The sequence below is a fragment of the Oreochromis niloticus genome, linkage group LG14 (assembly GCF_001858045.2).
Source record: "Oreochromis niloticus isolate F11D_XX linkage group LG14, O_niloticus_UMD_NMBU, whole genome shotgun sequence".
In the NCBI taxonomy this organism is placed as follows: domain Eukaryota; kingdom Metazoa; phylum Chordata; class Actinopteri; order Cichliformes; family Cichlidae; genus Oreochromis; species Oreochromis niloticus.
In genome coordinates, this window is record NC_031979.2 from 29,672,345 (window position 1) to 29,679,130 (window position 6,786).

The window sequence follows — 6,786 nt, forward strand, 5'->3', positions numbered from 1 at the left end:
AACCCTGGCTGATTAGGTCCCACACCCACTTTCACACCTTGGCGCATGTGATTAGAGGATCACCAGGGGGTCCTTTGTCCCTCCTTGGGGGGATACTCCCACTGGGTTTAAATCTGGGACTCTCGGCCATTTGACCTTAGAACTGAAGAAGCTTCTCGGATGAGAGGTGAAACGTCTTCAAGCAACTCAAAGAAGTCCAGACGCTTTTCTTTGCAAACTCCTTTGACTAAGTAAAGTTAAAGTGCATTGGTAAATTCATAAAGAGGGACTCAAGAAAATTCTGGCAGAACCAGGCTCAGGAAGGGGCAGCTATCTGCAGCACAAAGCTGCAGATAGAAGGGCAGCAGGTGATGGAAGGAAGACAGGATGAAGACATGCTGTAGAACAAAGCAAGAGATGAATAATAATTGGTAAATGGACTGATTCTTATATAGTGCTTTTCTACTCTCCCGGAGTACTCAAAGCGCTGTATAAAACATGCCTCATTCACCCATTCCCACCCACTAATACAAGCACTTCTACACTCAAGTGCAAAGTAATCAACATTCACACTCCGATAAACGCATCGGAGGGCAACTTGGGGTTAGTATCTTGGATATTTCGGATGCAGACTGGGGAAGCCACACTGTAAAATGTAATTCTAGATGTTTGTTATTTCAACATATTATTCTATATCAGTTTGACGATAGATGACTGAAGTTGTTGTTATAACATAGAATTACAAGTTAAAAACGTCCCAATTACACCAAAAAAAGCTAACTTGAAAACTCATGTCCAGCTAAATCAGCAACTTATGTGAACTTGACAATGTGGGTAAGTTGAGCACAGCAGGATTCAAAACTGCCTCACGTGACTGCTACCGAGGTGCATCATGGGGAATTGGCGGTTAACGACATGCTCACTTTACTTGGACGTTTTCTAATCGTCTTCTTTGGAATATGCTTTCAAGGTGAGTAACATTGGTTATAACTATAAGGAAAGAGAGCTACAAAAGTTGGAACATGTTTTGAATCTATGGCATGATGTGTGTTTTTCTCTTTTACCGAAATGTTTGCTTTAGCTAATGTAGCTTTAGCGGACAAGGTCCAGCTTGTATGTCATGACCAAACTTGAGCTAATAAACTGACATATGGCCTTTTTTATGGGTTTAATGTGGCACTGACCAAATCACAAGTATTGTGCCGCTAGCTTTAAGGTTGTGCACTCAACCACTGTTGCGATATTAGCAAGCTAACTCAGCTAATTAATAAAGCTTATTTCATATTGTCTCTGTACTTGTAAATTTCTTTCAAGTTCACAGGCTGTTGTATTTTGGTGGAAGTTCATTTTGGCAATATTTCCAATAACTGACTGGGTTCAAAAAGAACTGTTTGGCAGGACTCGGATGCTTGTTGTCATCTGTTTACCCCTATGTAATCACTTAAGTTGTTATGAACTGCTGCATGCTAAGCTGCAAGAGTGCACTGAGGACTGAGACAAAATATGGTCTACAAACCAGCATTATATTAGTTTTTATCAGATAGTCCTCCAGTGTGTTTAGTTTTTGCTTTAATTCTATTGTGCAGTTATTTGTTACCCTGAAATGCTTTATGCTTAACAACAGCTCACTATTTTGACTTATTTTTGAACTCTTGTGATCAGTATGACTAGTTTGTGTGAGTTTCCATACTAAAAGAGCTGTAGTGATAAAATAATTGGCATCAGAGACACTGATTTTTGGCATGGTATACTGCAGAAGTTTTTTTTTTTTTGCATAATTTACCTTTTAATTAAACTGCATTCTCTGTATTGTAACAAAACTAACATTGTTTATATGTCAGAAAATTAGCAAACATGAATAAATGGCGAAAACAATATAATTATAACATATATTTTTATTTTACTTATTTTAGGTCTGTGAAGCCAAACTTGATGCTGGGGATTTATTTTTGTCAGTGGAGTCAAATGGTAAGTTACAATTTGTGCATTTTGTCATACTGGAAACACCACAGATTATATTGTAACTTAATAGCTCTGTAGAACAAATGATATAAAGATTGTAGTGTCAGGGTACTTCTTAAGAAGTAATATGGCACTATTGATGATCACATGCAGGTGGCATAAACTAAATATTCAGACCTGTTACCAACAAGTGATTCATTAACAAAAGCAATGGAGCAGACTGTTTAGGTTCTTGTGGTTGTAATAACATCCATAACTGCAAGTTTGTCATTAATTTATTTTCACAGGTCTAGATGATCACATCTGTCTTTGTCATTTAAATGAGGTGGACTTGCAAACTTTGCACTCTTTTGGGTAAATTGCTGTCCACTACATATACACAGAATGTGCACAGTATTTCAGATCTAAAAAGGGAGTATGTAATGGACTTGCTGGCTTTAATGTAAAAAGCCTGTTGTGTAACTTTAATGAGGCAGTTGGACTAAAACAGTATTGCTCATCAAGGTAAACATCTGAGGAATAAGGAAATTGTTACTTGTCCTTTTACTCAGTGTTCTTTTAATCGCACGTTTACTAAAGTTTTACATCACATAAGTCATTTTCACAATCATTCTACTTTAAAAGATTTCGAGACAGAGCTTATTGTTCTCTGAACTTCCTTGTTTGCTGAACGGCAGGTAAAGTGCATCTTTTTGTTTGTTTGCTTTTGTGTGTTTGTGTTTTCTCTAATGGGCCTCAGATGACTGTTTGCTTAAATTTGGGTCTCAAAGAATCTTTTTTTTTATTCTGCCTGTACTCTCCACCCCTCTTCTTCTATTGCTCAGGTTGAAGCAGAATTTGCCCGTCTTACATCTGTTGACCTGAAAGGGTTCCTTTTTGCTGTGCTTGACCATTATGGAGAGGTTCGTGGAGCTGTACAAAATCAAGAGCGGCATAGGAGGGCTAACTAGGCTCATAAAATGCTTCGGAGATGATGTAAGTGTTCAACTGCGAAATGTTCTCCTTTGTTTAAGTTTTAGGTTATCCAGTTCAACTGATGAACTCATTGAAAGAAAGCTGATAAGTAAAGTCTGTCATCATATTTCACAACTGGACATTTAGTGTGGTAACTTTTACAGAATCTGTGTATATTGGTGGTAGGTTGGATATCATATTCTACTTGAATGTCCTGATAAGCCTGATTCAAAATCTCCAATGATAATCATATATTGATGGAATTATGTATCAAAAAGCTGTGAATTTGGAGCTGTCTACATGCTTCATAAACACTGTTTAAAAAGTGTTTTTGTTTTCTTTTTGACTTCTTTGACCAGAGCCCTACACAAAGGAAGAGGACAGAGGACCTCATTTTCTAAAGGAAGAGCCCTCACACACTTTCAAGACTGTGAAGGTTAGCATTGTTTCTTTTAGTAAATTTAATAATGGCAGCACCACAGTGGATTTTAAATGAAACATGTGGCATCTATGAAACAACAGATGCCACATGATAACATGTGTACTTTTTCCTACAAGATCTTTGACACTGGATTTGGTCTGGGTTTCAGAGAAACTAACTGGCAAGCTAGCATTGATATTATTAGTGTCTTGTGTTTATTCATGTCTTCACCAGGGTCTTTGACATTTCGCTGCTGTACTGTTCACTTCAGCTTTACGTTTGATTTCTCACATTGTATATTGTAATGGCAGAGATATTAGGATATTTAAGGGGCTGCAGTGGCTGCTACAGCTGTGGGGGGCAATACTTTGGTGAAATGTCCTGGACCCTGGAAAAGAGACTGTGTAGACTGGGTAAGCAATTAAAGGTTACTGGCCGAGAGTCATTGGGCAGCTGGGTAAAGGTGGATGTTGATATTCAGTGCCAATTATGCAACCTGTTCAGCCACGTCTATATGCTCTTTTTTCATGCTGTTAATATAGGGGGAAAAATAAACTTTAATCAATAAACTGATTAAAGAAGCATTGTCTATGGAGCCACAATCTGATCCTGTAGTGTAGCTGCAGTTTGCACATTTCATGTATTCTCAGCCAGATTTGGTTTAGAGCACAGCCAATATTTAGCATAACTAGATTTAAATTCACACACTGGTGATGGCAAGCTACATTGTAGCCACAGCCGCCCTGGGGCGCACTGACAGAGGCGAGGCTGCCAGACATTGGCACCACCTTGGGCCCTCTGGCCACCACCAGTAGGCAACAGGTGAAGTGTCTTGCCCAAGGACACAACGACTGAAACTGTCGGAGCCGGGGCTCGAACCGGCAACCTTCCAATTATAAGACGAACTGTCAACTCTTGAGTCACGATTCAGTCATCCACCCATGTGTGTGAATGACTGAATGTGTAAAGCGCTTTGGAGTCCTTAGGGGACTAGTAAAGCGCTATACAAATACAGGCCATTTACCATTTAAATTGAAAATTTTGTTTGAATTCTGCAATTGAAGACATGCTCAGTTATTTATGAACATGGTCTTTGTTTAAAGCAAGAAATGGATTTGTAACATGGGGGTGCATATCTCATTCTGAAAAAACTTTAACAACTAATAAGTGTTACCCAAAGCCAATCACCATCATCCAAAGCATCAGTATGGCTCTTCTTTGGAAAGACATGAATTCTTAAGCACAAGGGATATTGTGTAATTGTAATTGTGTAATTTTTTTTTTTTTTTTGTCTTTGAACCCTTTTATAGCCGACAGGTATTGAAGACACGTTTTCTAAGAGGATGAAAGTTGGCATTGCGATGGTGAAAGAAGAAGACATCATCGATGTGTTGGTTGTCCTTGAGGCGGCAGTAATCCTGTCTAATCTGAGGGATGTCTCAAGTGCCATTTCCATGCTGATGGGCCTTCTTTTTGCCCTCAACATAGACTATCCAAAGGAACTTAAGGACATCTTTGAAGTCATTCAGAACATCCTAATGAACATTGGTGGAAGGCAGTGCATCTCACTAGTGCATGGTCTAAGAAACAGACTCTTGCAGAAAGCCATGCAGAACTGTAATTGTATGTTCCTTAGTGTTAAGGACAGTTTTTATTTTACTGTTTGTTTTTTTATTCTTGCAAGTTCTCATTCTCACTTTTGTATGTCACTAAATGACTACACTTTATATTCCAGATTAGACAATTACTCATTTGTTCATGGTTTAAGAAACTTATGTGAACAACAATATAATGGTGGACTTTGCAGATGCTTATCTCATGCAAGTCAGTAGTTTTTCCTTTGTTTTGCAATTGAGCAGACTCAAACTGATGTTTCTGAAATATCCATATTATCAAATGTTTCAGAAGCATGCACTCATTTTCAGAGATATTGGTTCTGTGGAATTTGTTGCAATTGTAAACGAAGACAAATACAAGAGTTTGATGTCTTACTTGTTATAAACTGATCTTTACTGTCACTTATCAAAGGTTTTAATATTTCAAGTTTTATGCTAACAGGTGTGACTGAGCACAATGAAGTTTAAAAATTTTGTAAATGTAAAGAATAACTTTTCTAAAATAGCAAGTGTCCCGTTGATACATTACATTAATGCAGACTTTATGTTGTTACTTCACAAGAATCACTACTGCTCCTAGAGTATTGGTCAGAATTTAATCTTCACCCAAACTGGGCTCAAGACCAAGTTCAAATTTATTGTTTCACAGGGAGCAGCCTTTGAGTTTTGATGGATTGTGAGCCTGATGAGCTACGTCACTGATTTTTCTGTTTCTCAGATGACTAAGATGGCACAATAAATGGTGAATGTTGGGTGCTCATGAGTAATTGTCTTGTCATGTTCTTAAAACAAACTTTCTGTATGAAATGATCAGATAGACTTTAATGGAATCTGTGGGGTTTTATTTTTTTTTCTGTAAACAACAGAAAATTAATTTAAAGGAATGTAGGTATTTAAACCTGAGCTCTAAGATGAACCTAACAGGTAGTTTTGCTGAAATGGATGTTAGAAAGCTAAAAAAACAAAACAAAACTTAAGATGTTTAATACACATTTTTCTTTACATCCAGTCAATCAACTCTGATAATTAAAATGAAAATGATTTACAAGTTCACTCAGCTACCTTAAGGAGCTCAGTTAATTAATAAACTTAAATCAACTTAGCCAACAGATTATGTTAGTTAAGCTAAAATAGATTCCTAAGTTAAAAGAACTACTAAAGTATTTGAATTAACTAAAAAACCCAAGTCAACTGAACTAGGACAAGAGTTTAAACAATAGATTATTTTAATTTAGCTGAAAGGGTTTTCCCAAGTAAAAATGACAATTAAAGGAGTTGAACTGACTAACAAATCTCAGTCAACTAAACTAAGATGAAAGTTTAGACAACATGTGATTTTTCATTAAGATAACAATTGGTTGTGTTATAAGAACAAACTCTATTTCTTGACTTAACTTAAAATTTTAAGGCAGCCCTTTACCTCATATTTTTAAGTTGAAACAAGTTATATTTTACAGTGCACCAACCTTCCAATTAGTAGCTGATCTGCTCTACCACTTCAGCCACAGCCACCCCACAATATGCATATAGCAGCTGGATAGCTGCTATACCCTCTTGCAAGAGGGTTGCAAGTTCGATTCCTGCCTGGGGCGTCTGTATCCAGTAAGGGTCCTAAGGCTAGACCCCCCATGCTAAGCGAGCCTACCTCAGACATGAGCGAGACAGATAACTAATGATTAAATGTAGAAAACCCCCTCGAGACCTTACATGAGAGGAGAAGGATTTCCTGGTAAAAATATAAAGATATACATAAAGGTATATGAAGAGTATATATACTGCTTAAAAATGTAAAGGATCACATAGAGCATAGCATCGGGTCAATTAACCTTCTGGGATATTGATCTGGTTTTATGT